Genomic DNA, 20,220 nt, shown 5'->3' with positions numbered 1-20,220 from the left:
GGCTGTGGTCTGTAGCACAGATATGCAAGGCTTGTTTTGGACCTGGGGGCTTTTGTGTCTTATAGATGGTGATTTTCTATTTTGCACATCTTGCTGAAAGTGCCAGTTCTGTACGTTCTTATAATTCTGGAAATCTTCCAAATGTGAGTAGGCCTGTGGTAAAGTGCTCAAAATGGTGTTCAGTCTCAGAGTACAGTCTGTGATGCTACACTGACAGTTCTATTGTGTATGCAAGAGAACTTGCATTGCCCCGCAGATTAACATGGATTGTAACTTTTTTTTTCATGCCTCTTCTTTTTCATTGTCTTGAATGTGCTACTGCACACTTTAATTCAAAATAGGGCAAAGCAATTCAGTGTACATATAAATTAGAAAGGAAAGTAAGAGTTGACTTGAAGTGCCTGTTTTTAATAAACAATCTGTTACAGCATTGTCTAAAATGAAACTGCTCTCTTTAACAGTTTAAGAAACAAGTTATCCAAAAATGATCTATAATTCATTCTTCCAGCCTTATTTATGTTTCATTTAACAGTTTAGTTCCATGTGTAGTCTCAGTACAATAACTTTTGTTACTTGATTGAAATTGTAGTATTTGTTTTCTTTTCTCTGTTTTCTCTGAAAATTGGTGGTAAACAGGTACTTATACTGTTGTGATCCTTGTAAGATGGCCCTGTGCATTTACATGTAATTGTTCACACTGTTACTGCATTAATCATTAAATCATTAAATCACAGCTGGTCAACCCTACATTGCAGCAAAAAGAGGAAAAAAAAAACAAACAAAACTGTAGCAGCATCTGTACTCAGTGCAGAAGAAGAGAGAAATATATGGAGGTCTATATCTGGGTAGTTTTATGTAAAGAGATTACAGTGCAGTTGATGTGTTGCTGTTGTAAATCTCTCCAGATCAAGGGGACTTCCACTGGATTTCAGTTTGGATTTTCTCTACATTTGTGGTTATATATTACAATAATGGTGGCAACTTAATTTCTCGAAGAATTATATATAGCTATTACTGAAAGTAGTTTGTCTTTAGTTTTTGCTTTTGGATGCCTGTCTGATACAGGGTCAAAACACACAGACACTGAGGTTAGCTGTTGTTAAAAGTTTAGCTCAGGTGGTCTCTTCAGCAAAGGTTAAATCTGTCTTTATCACTTTAATAGTTTCTGTGGGACATTTGCTTTATGTTGTGCAGTTGAGCTCTGTCTACCTTTTTATCTCGGATTTTCCACACAAAGCAATATTTCTCCCACAGGAAACATAGTCTGCCAGGTGTTTGGCCTTGTATTTCTCACACCAGAGACAGAAGCTTTGTCACATTCTCCACAAACAGTCCCATTTAAATGACAAAGTGGGCTTTTCATCTTTGCCTTTTGACATTTTTCCTGCCCCACAACCCTTTTCAACTTGAACTGGAGATTTGTAAACTGCTCATATACAATAAACAACACAGAGCGTACTAGAAACCTAACCCAATCAGACCACATGGAAGTTTTTGATGTAACACTGTATTGACCATTGGTGTTAGTCGTTCTTACACATTTCAATGTCATATTTAGATTAATGGGAGTTTCCAGTCAGCAAAGTCAGTTATACAGTAAAATGGTCAGAAAGAAGTCGCTGAGATAAGGAACACTTGAGCTGCTGTTGATTTTCCTTGGTGATCTTTTTGCTTTTTGTAGCTTAAATCCAAGCGAGGTCGGAGTGAATCTACCAGTCTTGTGGTGTCGATAGGTTCAGTAATTGGTCAGTGCCTTTGAGGTTTTTAGTTTTTTAGATTTTTATCAATAAAATAATTTGTTTCAACCTTGACTTAATGATATATATTGTTGATATATATAAATCTAATATAACTCAGCTGGATGATACAACACCTCTACCTGCTATCAGGGCATCTTGCCTCACCATATTATTCTTCAGTTGGTAGTTGCCTGGATGGCAGACAGAAGTGAATCATTTGTATTGACCTTGTTTGTCTGTTTTGAGGGATGACGGCGTATGTGCGGTTGGATCAAATTGATTTGCAAAGAAAAAAGGAAATAAGAGCTTCTTTCTTTCCAAACACTACTGTGTAATGCAGCATAAGGCAATTTGCCCATCTCAGGAGAGAGAGGGGTGGACAGACTGTGGGAACTGTTGACCATGGTACATTAGTCTCAGCAGGAGGTTGCTTTGAACGGTTAGGTGAAAAATCTATCCTCAATGCTGATTTGCCATGTGGGAACATTGGCTAGAACAAATATCCTCCTTTGACTGTGACAATTTCTTCTTTTCTTTGTGATGACAGAGTGTGATGGTGATTTTCAAAGAATTATCCTGCCTGCCCCTCCCACTTGGAAATATAGTGTTCACATCCTTTGTCTTTTTAATTGGTTACTTTCTAGGTGCTTTTAAAGAGCCATCTGTGCAGTCCATTAGCAATGTCTGGGATTATTACCTGTGAGCACATCTGAGGAAAGTTTCTTAAAGAAAAACCTCTGAGCACAGTACATTTTGACGTTTGTACTTTACCTACTATCAGGCAGTAAAAGTTGATAACACTTACAAAATAAATCCAAACGCAGGAGTTCATTTTAAACTACACAAACTTTTCAAAGCTAAATTATGGCATATTTGCCCATTTTATTTTTGATTTAAATGTTGTTCTTCAGTGGCAATTCATGCTCTGCCTTTTGCCCATGCTTTTGCAAATTCAACTCTATATATTATGTATTGTTTTTTTTTAAACAGAAAGTCAATACCTTTTGTGACAGTGTGCTAACCCGGTACTGAATTTGCCTGTTGTCTCATTATAGAAAAGGAATCAGGAACATAATGATATACTATCATTTTCGTTTTGCTCCAGTTGATGACCTTATGCAATAATAGACAATGAAGTATACAGGATGATTAGTGAAGTCAGTTATTCATAATTATCTTTGACGTGTCATAATGAATGCCAGTTGTTCATAATTAAGACGGTGGCAAAAACCATTTGTCACTCTTCCTGTGCACCTCTAAATAGCACACATGAATTATAGGAACCGAACAGTTCCTTAATGCTTTAAAGCCTTTTTACTCTCTTTTATACATAATACATTATAAAATGGGTCTTATTTAAAAGGAAACAAATGAAGGTGGATGCGAATAGAATAAATGCCTTGATTCTTTTTTTTTATCTGATACTTATACTGTACCTACACACTTAATATAGCTGAAACTTCAGTATCAAAAGGATATCAAGTTTGCAATATAAACCATGACTCTAGTAATTATAACGTCATATGAAATACGACATATTTACTAGAAAATGTTCACTCTACGGCAGTTCATGCCCCATCATCAGTTAGCAGGTGTTTAAATGTCCAGTGCCTGCAGCCAACATCCTGACATAGTCGCATTGGTGAACTTGCACTAGGTCGTTTTGTATTTGCTATTCTTTGTTTATATATGTCCTCACAGCAGACATGACAACAGCGCTATGCTAATTGACTGTCACTCATCTTTTAATAACTGTTTACATCACACATGCTGTACCATCTGCATCTTTATTTACGGCATGTCGTATAAAGAAAAGCCATGGGCAGCGGCAGCAGCATCATCTCTATTCTCACATCCTTCATGACATAACTGGGCTACAGGTGCTGCAACAGCTGTGTGAACAGGATGATGTGGAAGTTAAGTATTTATGCGCTAGATTAGGCTTATGGATCCATAAGAAAAACCTGAAATTTTTGGCCATAATTGTATTAATACAAATGACCATCTCAAGCTATGTATATGCATTTTGGAAAATCCAGTGGACAAATTATATGTTCTTAATTCTAACAAACAGAAAAAATAAAAATGATAGTGTTGTAGGTGAACTACAGGTGAGACTACGTTGCTGTAAATACCACTCTCCTAACCATTTCAATTTAGGAGAACATCTTGCATTTATTAGTTCAGAATACAAAACTTTTTTGACTATGGCTAAAATTTTGTTTCTCGGACATGGTGAAAATGTTATGTGAGGGTAAACTTAATAGACCACACCATTTCATTTCCTTCTGGACCTGAAAGTCACAGTTTATGTGCAAATGAAACCGACCATGTAGATAGTTTTCTATGAAAGAATTGGCATCAAATTGATATATTATCAATTATCATACTATGTCATGAAAATAAAAAAACAAAAGCAGGTCATATATTTGTCTGTAAAGATGTAACGACACATAAATCAGTATAAAAACGATTCAAATACATGATAATTCGAATTGATTACACACAAAAAAGAATCACAAGGCATTGTAAGTAGTGGGCTGTGTTACCTTCTTCTTTATTTTATCACACTGAAACTAGTTATAAAAATTTGGTGCTGAGGAGATTAAAAATAAAAACCTGTTTTTCTGAGTTCATTTTCTAAGGAAAAAGAAATAGCATCTAAAAATGTAATACTTTAATGGTGTCCTGTAAAAAATACTGGATTAATCTGTAATGACTGCCCTAGTGGGGGAGTGAGTTCCTGGGGAGAGTGGTGGCACCCAACCAGGTGGGGGCACCACTCCTGGCATGTTGCCATCAAGCACTGCACTAATATTTAAATCATTGTTACTCTGACCCTCCAAACATTGACCTTTTGAAAAGGTCAACGAGAAGTCTATTACTGTAGGCAAAGTAGGAAGTCGGAGTAGCTGAGTTTTTGAAACTCTATTTCAGCATCAAGTGAATGAAAGTTATTTTAGTTGAAATGTCAGATTGTGCTCGCAAGTTTAATAAATATAAGGTTCATTTGACAGTACAGAGATTAATTGTGGGTTTGGAATTTTAATGCTGGCACTGTATTTCTAAAACATAAGTTATTGCCATTTACTTTCCAGAAGCTTTCTGAGAGTGTGAAAAAGGAAAATTGACATATTCTTTTCATGTCTTTTTCTCATCTATAATCATGTAAAAAAGGTGTAAATTAAACTTTGGTAAGCTCTGGTAAATTTAGCTTTTTATATAAAAAAATGTGCCTATAAACAACATAAATTTAAATTTTTTGCACATTGAGCGATTACTTATTTGTTTGAAACCATATAGTATATTTGTATTATCATAGTGTTTATTAACCTGACCACTTTTGCTTTAGGCTTAACTGCCCAAGCTTTTATCACAAAAATAGACAAAGCCCCAACGTCTCCCTAAAGCTTACCAGCCAGTCCCCATCTGCTTTCCAGAAGATGTGGCAGGTCACAAATATTTCTTTAGGCTTACTCCAACCAGGGGGAGAATCATCAGAAGCTCTCAAGTCCAACCTCAGCCACGCAAAGGGGTTGCAGTCCATCTGCTCTCAATTCAAGCAAGACTCCCAACGGGCAAAGAAAAAAGAGGAGCAGAAATCCTTGCTGATATTTTTCCAAAGCTGGCATATGGAGGAATGCATTGAAAAAGAGAATATGAAAAAATGTAGAAAATCATAGGCTGAACACGTTTCTGGAAATATAGCAAAACTTATGGCGTGCTGAAAATCTTGACATTTAAAAGATTTATTTTCAACAAAGAATGCAAAATAATGATCGAAGCAAATTATTCTTGAGCAGGTGGTATTAGAATCCCCTAATAAGTTGGCTTACAGTTCCTGACACAGTGTAGAGTTTTTACAGACTGATGAATGTGCAAAATACAGTAAAAATATGTCATTATAAATATATATTATATATAATATATATAAAATTTGATATCAATTAAAATATAATATGTAAAGGCCCCTGTGTCTGTCAGGGCCTCTTGACTACAGTAGTTCTCAAACATTTTTTGTGTGAAATGATAATTAAATAATTATTGGTGTTACACATAGCCTCTACATATGGTGTACTTCAGAGTTATGGGCTTCCAAATATAAATTAAGACACGTATAGAAATAATTACAATAAAAGTATATTATAATATGCATTAAAACAATTTTCCGATTTTGGTCCTTTAAAATTTACGTTACCATACTGCAATATCCATGGTGTTTTGCAGTAACTAAGTATATTCATAGTTTTGTCTTCCTACTTAGAAATTTTGTTTTACTGTTTATTTAGATAACATTTCCATGTTATTTCCTGTTTATATTTATTTATGGCACCCTGAGCCTGTTGCACGGTTGAGCAGTTGTATTGAAATATCGTCCAGATGTGCAGTCTGTCTAGGTTGGAATGACAGTAACGTTCCTTAAGTCAAAACGAGATACAGTATGTTGGGAAATGTTAGGGTTGGACAGTTTTACACCCACAGGGTCACAAATTAAATAATAATAATAATAAAAAACTTCGGTTTAGTTTAAGCTCTTTGGTAATTTATCTGTCATTTCAGTCATTTACATATCGTGAAAAAAAAAGTAGTCCTTAATATTTCCATTTGGCCAAAAATTAACACTCATATCTATACAGCAGTGTGGGCAGGAGCTGTCTGTTAAATGGTGTGATAAAATGGCGTGTGCACATCGAGTATATAACAGTGTCACAGAAATTCCAGATGGCAGGAACACTTAGAGATATGCTTGTCCTCCTGTGTCCCATTATTTAACTCACCCCTGTGCTGACTATGAGTAATAGAACAGCTATAATGATGTGATGTGTCGTATAATACAGCTTGAGCTGAGGCTCTGCTATACCATTTAGAGCAGATTTACACCACGTGTTCTTGACATTGTCTCGCAAGAGAGACTTTGCATATCACTTTCTGCATGTTTGAGTCGGATCTTAATGACGTCTTCAAGATTGAGTTCTACTGATGGAGTTTAATCTTGCGAAACAAGACAGCAACATGGGCGGTTTTCAGCAAAGGGAGTTCCAACATGTGTCTGCCCTCATTTGAGTCTCTAGTATCTAATGCAAAGAGACATTATCCTGAAAATAAAAATCTTCAATAAAAAAAAAAACAAAAAAAACCACCCACGCACCCTTGGTGCGTCAGGGTGCTTTAAGGTAAAGGTCGTGTTACCGGTAGGTCAGCCAGTGTACACTGCAGTCCCACGTGTCCTTGCGTTGTGTCTGTGCAGTTAACATCAGCAGATGGTTTCAAGACCACATTCAGTAAACAACACAGCAGCATATGCTCAGGGGAGTGTAGCAGCTTTGCCACATTGAACTTTATACACAGACACACAAGTTCTTTGTGTCTGTATGTATTTTGTGCAGGTGTTTAGATGTTATATGGGGTAGATAATACTGTTTGTGGCTAAATGTTGTGGTTGATGTAAAAGTTTCTTGCCTAAGAAACTAAAAAGGCCGACTAACTATTCATGAAGTTTGTGGAATTTCCTTAGTATTTTTCTGACAGTGCTACTGTATTAAACTATACTGCAGCACCGTCACATCAGATGTTTTTCAGATGGATGCTTTAGATGGATGCCACTGCACTGTGGTAAGAATAGTTTGATAGATAAGACTTAAAAAATTTAATAGACACTTCGCTGGTAAATCAGGTTTCAGTCCATCTCAATCATTCCTTCTTACTTTGTGAACATATTTGTTGATGGGACATGTATTCATAGAAAACCCAAGGACATTTGCCAAGAATACTTTTTTTTACTTATTCACATGTTGATATATTTGGAACATGTGGCTACTGCCAGCAAGCTGTCACATCAGAGTTTTATTAAAGGAATTCTTCCTATGAGATTTCCTACCATTCAGATTGTTTCCTGTTGTCAACACCAAACTTAAAAAACATCAAATAAGGAAACTTTGGAATAATATTTCACTTAACATGCACAAGTTGGTAAATTATCTTTCTTCATAGTAATTGGTTCTAGCTATGCAGCCAGTTTCAACATTTAGATTAAATCAAACCTGAATCTAACCTGCATGCATGTCTTCTCACACATCAAGTATTTGACATCAGTGGTTCAATTGTTTATGTAACATTAACAAATCTTCAGAAGTAATACTCATTTACCAAGTGTTGATTTTAATAATGCATTGGCCTGAAAGTTTTTTTTTATGTTAACCTCAGTAAACACTCTCTTGATAAACGCACAACTTAGGTGTAAGAATAGAAACCTAGAAAAAAAAAAGTAAATGCAGTACCATTTCTTCTCTTTTTACCAATTCTGGATGGGACACCAACTCCTAACAGGGATGTAACAATACACATTTTTTTTCACAATATGATTTTATCACATTATTTTAAACAAAATGAGCTCCAGATAAATTATGACCAAATACAATGATCCTTTAGTTGTAGGACCTAGGCAAAATACCATTACCAACCAAAATGGTCTTGTGTACCTCATAAACAGAAATTGTAATCTTAAATTTCAGAATACATAAAAAATGTTCATTTCTTTACAGAAACAGTGCACATCACAATTTATCTCCTCTTATTAAAAGTCAAACTGGTCTGGTCTGGTTCCTTTCTTTACAGAAACACTGTCAAACACTGTTTGTATCTGGAAGAAGTTCTTCCCACCTTCTGTTTGAACACCTGAATGTGACTTAGGGAACGTCTGGACTTGACGTCCTGGTTTCCAAGCGGGTCAATACCAACGTTGTCAGGCGCATACCGCCACCTACTGTACTAGAGTGTGTAGTCTCATGGTATGACCGCTGACCCCAACTGATAATGCAACCTACTCCCGACTTATTTTTTTTATTTCAACTGATGCAAATGGTCCTATTGATTTTTAAACAGTTCACGACACAACGTTACATCCCTTATTATTAAAGACCAATAGATGATAAAAAGGTGTCATTTTGTTTTCCTTTTACTCTTGAATCGTCCATTACCAATACACACCTTAATCCAGAACATGCACAGTGACTGCCTATGATGCCAAACACTTAACCACAGTATTATTCCTTTTACCTGCCATTACTTTAACTGTCACTACTTGAGCACTTCAAGCATCCGTAAATTACACTGCCAGTGAAAGGCTGCAGATGTTTAATACAAATGGGTCACATCCCAACAGTCTCCCTAATTGGACCATTGTTGTGCCAAGGGACTGTTGTGTATCGTATTAGCAAACCATTAGAGTGAGTGTCTTTCATCCATCATAAAAGCCAACTCTAATTAGGTTTGTTGGCTTTTATTTATCTGATCAGCCAAGATTTCCCATTATTCTCCTTTTGTAAAGAACAAAGATCTTATTAGCATGTTTTATCAATGTGCTGCTGCTGTGTTCATTTGTAGCCCAGTTTGCTTGCTGATAGGTCACCATGGGACCTGGGTACCTTTCTTTAGAGAGCCTTTTAAATAATGCACCTGTAGCCCGGCTGATTGTAGTTGTTTTCTTTTTTTTCTGGTCTTGGTGCTGTGAATTCATACACCTCGCTCATCACAAAATACTTCTCATCACCTTTATTGCTGTGTTCCATTCTGTCCAAAAACTACTCAGGCAGGGCACATTAAGAATGTTTCAAGCTGCTTGCCATGCTTAAGAGACAAATAAAATTGTTGGAACAGTGTTCTATCCCCAAGTTACATGTAAACTCATTTTATTCAATGATCTGAAGTCTTTTTTTATTTTTTATTTTATTTTTTTGAGGGCTGACTGCGCTGTGTGCATGACCTGTTCCTTTACTGACAAAAGCCAACAGATTTGCTCTCAAAAATCAACAAAACTGAAGGCTTAAAATTATTTACTTTTTAACAGGTGGACTATAGTTTGTGTTACATTGTTGACTAACTATACTGACTACTACCAGGCCAGTTTGTAGAAGAGCTTATCCAATGTTATCATTAAGATTGGTGAGTGGAATAGTTGGTATTTTACAAAGTGAAACAAACTTTACATTAAATATAAATATAATAACATTGCTCATATCATGTTGTGATAGTATATTTCTAATAATCATCCTGTAATCATCTGTTTTGTTACAAGAACACCAATGACTCAAATAAAACACTTTCATGATGTAACCCACGTGGAAGTCAGAACAAGTGTTTTGACCTTTGTTTTTGAAGTTTCTTCAGATTGAGTCTCTGTCTTGGCTGGATGGTAGTTTAATTCAAATAAAATCAATGTATATATTTTTGGAATGCAGTTTAGAACTTTGTAGTTTGCTCCTTGTGATTTCCGAGAGGGGTTTATATTAAGTTGCAGTTTTTCTATTAACTCATAGAACTCCCTTCCGATGTTCATCTAGTCCTCTCGGCCAAGTAGTAATTGGAAAAAGTCAGGATTTCTAACAATGCTTTCAAAGCTCTCACTTTAAATAAATCCTGCAGTGAGATACAGACTATTGGATTCTCCTCAGTGCAACGTGAGGAAAATGTTTAGCATACTAAAAGTTTGATGTTACTAGGCCTTGAATGTTAATTCAGAAAGGTCTGCTGCTCTGAACTGTTTGATGTCTACGTCTTCAAGAAGACTCGCTGTCCTTCTGAAGTCTCTGTACCTTCTGGGACGCATCAAGTGAATTACTCAGTACAGTTCATTGGCCACGTCTCATATTAAAACCAGACAATCCTTTCACATGCCTTCTTTTTTATTCTTTTCACCTCATTTGTGACCGTCTTGCTCGTTGTCCAGTTGTATGAGAAACTAGGGGCAACCAGTTATAATTATACTGTAGATATATGCAATATATTTCATATTCTCCATATAGTTGTATTATGGGATGCCTGCACACACATCAATAGAACAGATGCATTACGTATTTTCTTTGAAAATTAAAAAACAAGGCTTTAACAATTTATGTGTCTTGAACTGTCCTGGATTATGTCTTATGGGAGAGGCAGCAACATTTACCTGCAATATTTGAGGTGGAGGTTGTTTGTGTATCATGTGACTTTACTTTTATTTATAGTCTTTAGTTTTAATAATTTTAATAAAATTTAGAAAACACATGCCTTTTTTGCAATATTTCTCATAATATGTCATCTGTTTACATATTAAAATTCCAGTTTGTACCTCATCCATTATAACTTTTGTCAGGAAAATGAAAAACTGCTGGATCATAATCAAGGACATGCAACATCACAGAAGGATCTATGAAACAGAAATGTATTTGAATCAGATAAGATTTATTACCTTTGGGATAAAAGTCACATTTAATTTTATTAAACACTGAGCTGTCTGCTCACTGACTCTTTACAATTACCCGCTCCATCTGCTTCTGTTCTGTAGTCAAATTAATAACCACTAGTTTGGGGTTTTGTGTGACTTTTCACTGGTTATCTAATTACGTGTGGATCCCCTCAAACAACCTTTCTACACAGTTTGTTCCCTGCACGCACTCACTATCGACACTGGCCACAAACTTTATTGAGTAGGCAAAGACAATTATGTCCTATGTTGAACCTGTACTGGAACCTTATTGCTGACTGTTATGTTTTTTTAATGTATGACTTGCGGGATTCTATTTTGACACGAGTCCCCTTTTGAATTTGCAGAGTCAAATTATTTTTATATATTTATTTAATACTATCAACATGTAGGTTCGGCAGTGGTTATAATAGCTCCAAAAGGTTGATTTCTGTATCAACTTTCCCTATGATGATTACATGTTTTTCTCGAGTGTGCATGGGTTTCTCCAGGCTCTCTGGTTTCCTCCCACACTCTACTGTGAAAACATGCAGGTTTAGGTTAATTGGACACTCCAGATTGACCATACGTATTGCATGAGTATGTGAATGTTGCCCTGCAATGAACTATAGAACTATTTGCTATTAGTGCATCTCAGCTTTTTTCTTACTCATCTGTTAGACATTTATTAGTGAAAATGCTAAAATAGAATGCCTGTTTATCCATGTGAAAAAAATAAATCCCAAGTGGTTTAAGGTAAGCGTGCATGGAAACAGAGGTCAGTGGGCAAATGTTGGCAAAGATAATTAAAAGAAATACATCATCCAAGCTGTTCTCACGGCAGTTGTATTTATCCTATTGTTTTAGAACAAGTTGAGGCACAACAGATCTAGATCTAGACGCAATTCTGTACAGATAGTTACAGAAATGTGATTGGTTGTGCCACAATAGTCATTCAGTCAATTGAATTGTCAATGTACCCCCGTAATCAGGCAACCTAAAGCCCTGTGGTCACCCAATGAGGCAGGGCTATGAGGTGTGCAATGTTAGTAGTAAACAACAACAAAAAATACATGTACACAACTGATATTGAAGAGGCTCTGCCTTGTTTAGCGCTGCAGAAGATTATGATACCATTTTCAGGGGGTGTTGCAGACACATTACTAAGTACATTACAGCATGTCAAATGTTTCAATAAAATGTTGATAGGATAGAAAATCTCTGCTTCAATAATCAGCAGTAGTAATCTTCAGGTGCACTTTTATTGTCAAGTCTTCCGTCTTATTGTTGATGTTGGGGCACTCTCCTCCACATCATTATTTAGAAGTGTTTCACCTTTAATGACTCACTGAATTAATGACCCTAATGAGGGCAATTATCTCTGTATTTAGACAGACAAAAATTGCTGCACAGAATTGTTGAGGGACACACTTATCTGGCAGGGAAAACTTTCAAGTTTAAAAGTAGGACAATGGTGCTGCTTTCCCATATTTTTTTCCCCCAGAACACATTTGGTTCAGGATTTGAGGTTAGTTGTATTATATTTTAAGTTTTTATATGGCATTATAATACTAGGGAATATAAACTGGAAAGAGCTGATGTTTTTGTTTCCACAGTTGTTAACTTATTATTATTTATACTTGTTATTGCAAACTGTTTAGATTTTGGCCCAGATTAGTGTATTTTTCTAATGTGGAGACAAACTTGATGAATATGATGTCTGCAAATTAAGCAGAGATCATTTGCATTCAGTTGGTGTCACCTGATGTTTTTGTTGTTTTTTGTTTGTTTTGTTTTTACAAATCTGCTGATCCCCATATACCTCCTCTGTCTGCAGGAGCAACAGAATAAGGCAGAGTGAATCTTTTGAATGGCTGATCACAATCCAAAGCAACCACAATTCTGTGAGAACCCATTCAATTTATGATCAGCCGCACTCTCCCACTTGCTGCCAAAAGCTATGGGATTTCAGAGTGGCAACAAATGAACCATGAACTGCACTAATGCTACAGGCGATCCGCGGAAAGTGAAGGCAAGGAGGTAGACAAAGACAATATTACACTGTAGTACGTGAGATTTAGCTTCAATGAATCTAATAGCTATTCTTAGTTGATCCAGGTATCCCTGAGTCCCAGAGTCTATTTTGCTCGTTCCCTCTTACCCAGTATCGCTTAAAACACCGTCTTTCTGTGATTTGAGTTCATTGCGAGTTGAAGGTGATTCAGATGATGATGCAGACATCAGTGGAGTTTTATTGCAGGCCACTGGCAAGTATCGCTGTGAATAGAAAAAAAGAGATTATCTGCAGAGAAAGGACTACAATGGAATGATAACACGAGATCTTTTTACAGGCCATAAGGCAGGGCCACAACTTAATTTAGTCTTTATTACTTAATGTGCCTTTTAGGATTTCCCTTAATCAGTGTGTCCATAAAATATCAGACAGGGGTTTATAATTTTACTAGAAATCCAAGATCAGTGTTGAAACAAAGTCAACAGTTTCATACTTACGCAGCAAAGAAATGCCTAAAAATGTACATCATGCATCATGTTTTCGTAATTGTAGGAAGCCAAAATCGTAATCGAAACTAAATTTCATTGAATTGGCCAGCCCTACTTCTCAGTATAAGTGTTTGCTTTGGAGGCAGTTTTTTTTCTATTGAAACATATGATGTGTGTAATAAATACAACAAAAAATTTCCCTGGTGTGTGATGAATAAAGTCTTATCTTATATATATATAAGATAAGACTTTATTCATCACACACCAGGGAAATTTAGTGTCCTTTCTTTTATTAATATATATTGATTACCGTGTCAGTTTGGACTCAAGTAGCAGTCTGTCAATGAATAGAAAGTAAAATTGACTGTAAGCATTTTTCTGCTTGGTCATCATTGTAGTTTGGGTCGAACTTGTAAACACTGCGTGTCAGTCTATTTCCCAAAGAGCTCTGCCTAACAAAAAACACTGTTCTCCAGTTCATTGCATACATATTGAAATAAAACCTAAATAAGTATCGGTGACTGGAATCTGCAGTTGTCAATTACTCAAATGAAAATACTTGTACTTATATTGATTTCTGATTGGTTTCTTTTCCATATTCACTGTCCCCATGTATACATAAGCATTAGCCACTTGGATAAAAACATCTTAGCATCATGTTAAATCTACAGGGCTAAGAGCACTCTATTGACTTCTGTTCCTGCTAATCAATGTTCTCCCTCTGAAGTGGTCTTACCAGACTAGATGAATCCTCCATGCCAAAAGTGATAGCGAATGGAGTGTTTACCTTTTTATACCCACTACACCCATGGCTACAATTTTGTGTCTTGGTCTTATTGCCCTCAAGTGTCCTATTCTGTGGTCAAATGGAGAGTGAAGTGTGTATAACCATCTGTGCAATGAGGGTCGAGAAGAGCTATAATGGTTCTACACAAGGGATGCAAATCTCATCTCTGCTAACACCAGGAGAGAAACTGGGCCAAGCTGTGAACAGACATTTACCTTTGATGTTAACCTGCTATGTTAAATCAACCAAGAGTAGTATAGATAAATCGCGCAATCCTCCACGTCTTCCAGTTCCCAAGGGATGCCATTTCTGATAAAGTTTCTGTGCGTAACCTTGTGCCTGAAGTAGAAAAATGTGATGACGGTTTCTTCAAAAGCGCTCATCAGTCTCCAGTTACTGGGGAATTCTTTTTGCTAACAGGACTTTATAGGTGTTTGTTGGCAGTTTCTCTGCTTGTGATGGTCTCTGTACAACAGAGAAGTGAATCTCACTGGGTCATTTTTAAGGCTGTATGGTGATGCCTAAAGGGAAATTATGGAATCTTATTACCATTATTATTATTATTTTCCCTCACAGCGAAGAGGGTGCTCATAATGCCACGCACACACATCTTCAGATACTGTTTTATCCAATCAGAACTTAATTCCTCACCCTTGGTAAAGTCTTGGCACAGGGCGAGCAAATTGCTAATGCATTTTAGCCACAGTCTGCTTTTCTTAGGACTGTATCTGATTTGTAGTCAACAAAGCGTTCAAAATTGATCTATGTTATCCTATCTACAAACTTGATGTCCTCCCCTTTGATGAATGTTCAGAGTTCAACCATTGGTCACAAATGACTAGAGACTGCTTTGAACCGCGCTTTGTAAAAGTGAGAAGCAACACAAAGATCAGTTTAACTGTTGCAAAGGAAAACGACTGAATACTGGGAGAAAGCAGTCTATAGCAAAGTAAACACAGTATTCCCAGGCTTGATATTTGATGTTCTGCACCAGAACTTCAGAAATGCTGGCTGTTGTCCATACCAGCAGTTAATTTATAACCAGATGATAGCTGATTTATTCTGAGTTTGTATTCCATTTACTCCAGTTTAAATGATGTAATTGAATCAGGAGCTCATTTACAGACTGTACTGCATGCTTAAAGACATTAAACCTCCGAGAGCCACAACCTATAGCTCATAAAATAGCCTGCCAAGAAATCCAACACATTTTGGAACAAGCTTGTAGCCACTATTACTGTCTCATATATTAGAGCTTTTCAACCACAGACACAACTTTTCACGTACACTTTTACCTGGCTGTAAAAGACCACGTGTACTCTGACCAGGTTTTCACTCTATATTTGATAAAGCATTGTTTATTCACATAGTCTTTGCCCTGTGTTTGTCTCAAAAGCTGCTTTTATATTGAACCTATCAATAAACGATAGTATTTTTCACTCTGTATGTTGCAATAAAATATTGACGATTGGGATGAGTGATATTTCCGTCAACAACCCGTTTTGTGCGAACGTGCATGGATGCGCGTGTGTGTGTGTGTGTGTGTGTGTGATGGAGAGGAGGTAAATAGAAGATCAATTTCAGAATGCCAGCCAAGATCCTAAATTTAAAAACTGAACAGCTTCACTGGTATAGAGAGGTAGATGGCCAGAAAACCATTCACCCGCAACTGGAAGTTCTAATTGTTCACTTTGAGCTTAACTTGAAATTGATCTGCTTTACAGCAGATACCCGACTTTCCACCTTTTAACTTTCTTACAGACCAACTGCAAAATTCCATCTTGACACAAGAAACTACGTTGGTGAGGACTTGCTTGTTATGAATTCTTCATTGTGACTAGGGTTTACATAAATGTAATCCTTTTTATATTTTGCTGCCACATTTTCGATTTTTTTGGAAGCATTGGCTTATGTTTAGTCAGTAGTCAATAATATCATCCAGTTGTGCTTGTCACGTCATAATTGACGTATGTTGCCACATATATCTGTAAGCTGCATCTGACCTCGGAATGGGCAGTAATGTTGTCGTGAAGTACTTTAATCTTGAAGTGCTGGCAGACACATTGCAGTTCCTGTGTGATTTTGAACAGGTTATTTTATCAAAAGTAACCCTGGGGGCTTTAGTTGGAAAGGTGTATATTTGGTTTTTATAAAAATCATGCTTAGCGCTGACAAACGGTATAATAATCGGAGGGTATAGTTTCCAGTCTAAGTCGTTGTAGCGGGAAGATTCAATACCTCATCGGGAAGGGCATTCAGTTTAAACACACTGATAAAGGAAGAGGGAAGAGTAAGGAAAAACATCTAACACATCTGGCAGCCTGTGGATTATCAGTTTATAGGAAGATCAATGTTCCAAATGTGGCATGTTGAACAAGCACTAATTCCCATGTTTGACATATCATCTTTTTTGTTCCTTTTCCTCCCATCATACCAGTAATGCGTCGTTGGGTTGGTGGAACTGCCTTCATTTAAATTAAAACTGAACTTTAATGTGCGGCTCTAATCCTTCAAAAACTGACAAAAAATACAAATCATACACGTGAATATTTCAATAGTGCTTTTTGCTTTCTAAATAATACGAGTTGCATTGTGGTATATACCTGTTGTTTTTTAAACATAAATTTTCTGTGGAATATGATGTAGTTATGTGGCATTTGCCGAACACTAAGAACCTTAGTTTGGTCCAGTAGGAAATGATTAATGAGCAATGAGAAAACTTACTTTGTGCAGAATTTGTCAAATTTCAGAGGAAATTTCCCCACGGAGCCCCGAGTGGAGCTGTCAAGGTTTTTTGATCATAACAAAAAAAAATAAAAAATTGGAGGGCATTCCAAATGCAGGAAAATGTTTTTTTAATAAAGATATCAAGCTAACAAGCAGACAGGTGAACAAGCAGGTAAAGCAGGAAGACAGGCTGGCACACAAGGACAGAAATAAAGAAACGCTCTAGGGTACAGGGATGACCTTGTATTATTCCAGGCTAATTTCAAGAAAGATGTCACTGTATTTGGTTTAAAATGACAAAAGGGCAAGGGCAGATATCCAGACTAACGAAGGACTCCTGCTAAAAAAAACCATTGTGTTCACAAAAGCCTGGCCACAAACTGAAGAAACGTTGCTTTTTCAACAAATTCTGTTATGAATATTCCATCAAAGCAGAATAGGGTTATACAAATGAAAAAAAAAAGACATTACATTATAACAAATAGTTAAATCAGTGTCTACTGACTGGTTGATGTGTTAAAATTATTTCCTGAACCGAGCGACAAAAAAACAAGCAAACAAAAAACCCCCAGCTAATTTTATAGGGCGACAGCCAATGTTCTAGGGGGGATTTTAGTGAAATTTGATTTGCAAAGACATGGTTGTCTTTATATGTGCACAAATATCAGTGCAGTATGCTAATTTTCTGTAAACTGCTTATGCATCATGCCTTTGTTCATGCTAATAAGGCAAACTGAAAAAGACGTGGGTTTGGCGGCGTTGACAATAATGAATTCATTCTTGGTAACATCACTTATCTGATCAGAGTAGAAAAGCTGTGCCTGTCAGAAAAACAAATAATGCACAGATGAACAAATGAAAATAATCCCCCAGGTCTGAGTGATTGAGAACGGCAGAACTGGGATGTAGATGAAAGAGTCAGTCTGCAGACAGCGATGTGCTCTGGACACTTTCTTTGTCAGTCTTGACATAATGGTTAGTTTTAGACAATTATTACCTGCTTCTATTTGTACTTCTGGCTACATATGTTGTTACCATCCATACTGTGACATATTCAGTCCATTAATTAAATGTAACTCATTGTGCCGGAAAGGAAGTTCCACTGTACTGCTCGCAACGTTTTCAAACATGGAAAGCAGAAATGTGATATAAATAATGTGTCATAGTAGTCCAGGTACAGGCTGATATCACATGGAGCTCTTTTTATCTAACTAAATGAAATTCTGATTTCAGAAATGTACCAAAAATATTAATTATAATATTGAAAGCATCTGCAAGCTCTTATGAGAATCAAGGATATATGTTCACAATTGTCTTCTCATCTAGTTTACCCTTGAAATTTGGCCTACTTTATGTCAAGGAAACTTCCTAACCCAATATATACTACATGTCAGTGTTGGGATTAGGTGACTTTAAGAGTATTTTTTTTGTTTTACAAACTTTAGGTGTTCCTACTTTGGATCTCCAGTTTCATGTTAAGTAATACCTTCCTTAAACCAACATAAATTCCTGAATTCTGTCACAGCCATTTTATCGAGATACTACTTATTTGGCATTTAGGTTATAAGATGTAAACACACAGTACTATAGTACTCAGCAGGTAGTGTGCTCCTACTTGTTTAAGTGATTAATTAGTCTCCATTTAAATGTCACTTAAGCATATCTCTAATCTCTTTGCATGAACCAACCAGTCCCAGGTGACTCACTGATAGACTCCCTCTAATGTTCACTCAGGTCCTCATTCCTTACGTCAAGTAGAAATCATACCTGTAACAGCTGTGCAGCCTCTGCCATTTCCTCATCCCCCATTTTTAGTGCAGCTCAGCCTTGGCTTTCAATGCTGGTCTGCCTCAAGTCATTATTCTGCCATCTTCAGAACCATACTTGGCTTCGTTCTGTCCTTGGAGGTGATGGGAAAGAGACTGTGCCTATAGAAGTACAGACTGTTAAATTAATGTCAACAACAAGATATTGCATTTCTGAAGAGAAGGGAACTTAATTTCAATTTTGATCAGAGATTGGATAAAACCTTTCAGCATGTTGCCAATGGTGGATTTACAAATATTTGTATTACTCTGCTCCAGTATTAGTAGCATCAGTCAATTTTTTGCTTGCAGCGATGCTGTGTTTTTGGGACCTCACAAATAATGTATTTTTACCCCAAGGCCACATTGAGACTCTTCAGCTACATTTCAGGCCTGGAGCCATAGTTTTGTTTTAATGCTGCATATTTCAAATGCAACACATTTGGTGTATTTATGTTTTAACAGAGCAGTTGATTCAAATCTCCGAACACAATCGAACTTAACTGTATAATCGGACAATGCCCTTGAATGTGCCAAAGAGACACCTATTGTTTAGGTAATTAATATAAAAAATATGAAAAATATCGAGACCTGACACTTGTTCAGGAATGAACAAGTGAAAACTGTCAATGTTGACAGTTTAGTTCATTTTAATAAGTGTTGTCCACAATCGCAGGTATTTTAGTTCCAACTGGACGAGCCGGCACTTTACTTCCAGAAAACCGGCCCTTAGGACAATAAGTGTCATGCAGTGAGACTAGTGAGGAAGTGATGGTGATAGACTGTGCTTTCAGTCTCTAAAGGTTAAAGATACTCCAAAAGGAGTAAGCAGGACTGCACACAAATAAATCATGTGCAGGGATCTCCTCTCCTTGTGTCAGAGCTAACCTCAGATTGGCCATGTTTTAGAATTTAACATTTTGGATGTTGAAATTACTGGGTATAGAATCACCTTGTGCAATAACCAGTATAAAATGCTATAGAAATTATTTATTAGTGTGTCATTGATAAATGTTGGAGCTGTGTAGACAAGCAACACCAAACTTGCTACATATTTTTTGGTTTTAATTTCTCTTGCAAGTTACTTCCGGTTACTTAGTCTATATCATTGATTTAAATGTGGACATTGACTGTTTACTCCTATTTTTCCTATTTTTTTAGGAGGATATTTAGGTTTAATTTCAATCTTGATTTGATTTGTGAATCTGGGCTATACAAATAAAATTGACTTGACTTGAAGATTCTGGTGAGGGAGAGATTATCCTTTTCTTCACAATTTATGTTTATCCTTGAGGTAAATAAAAATATGAGTCAAAAAACTCCAATACGAAGACAAAGGATATGTTGTGAAATAGCTATTTCTTTTACAAAGAAGAAATTCAATGTTGCGTGAAGTTGACGTGTTCTTGTGAGATTTTCAATTTAACCTGTTTTGGAAAA

At 36.4% G+C, this 20,220-nt stretch overlaps 1 protein-coding gene across 1 annotated transcript in view; it reads left to right on the top strand.

The window, feature by feature from the left end:
• opcml (opioid binding protein/cell adhesion molecule-like) overlaps positions 1 to 20,220 on the top strand; it is a 241,499-nt gene that overhangs the window by 10,154 nt on the left and 211,125 nt on the right. The gene's annotated exons all lie outside the window — the stretch shown is intronic.

This window comes from Cynoglossus semilaevis, chromosome 19 (assembly GCF_000523025.1).
Source record: "Cynoglossus semilaevis isolate Cse_v1.0 chromosome 19, Cse_v1.0, whole genome shotgun sequence".
NCBI lineage: Eukaryota > Metazoa > Chordata > Actinopteri > Pleuronectiformes > Cynoglossidae > Cynoglossus > Cynoglossus semilaevis.
The sequence above is the reverse complement of the archived record's forward strand: the minus strand, read 5'-3'. Positions and strand labels throughout refer to the sequence as shown.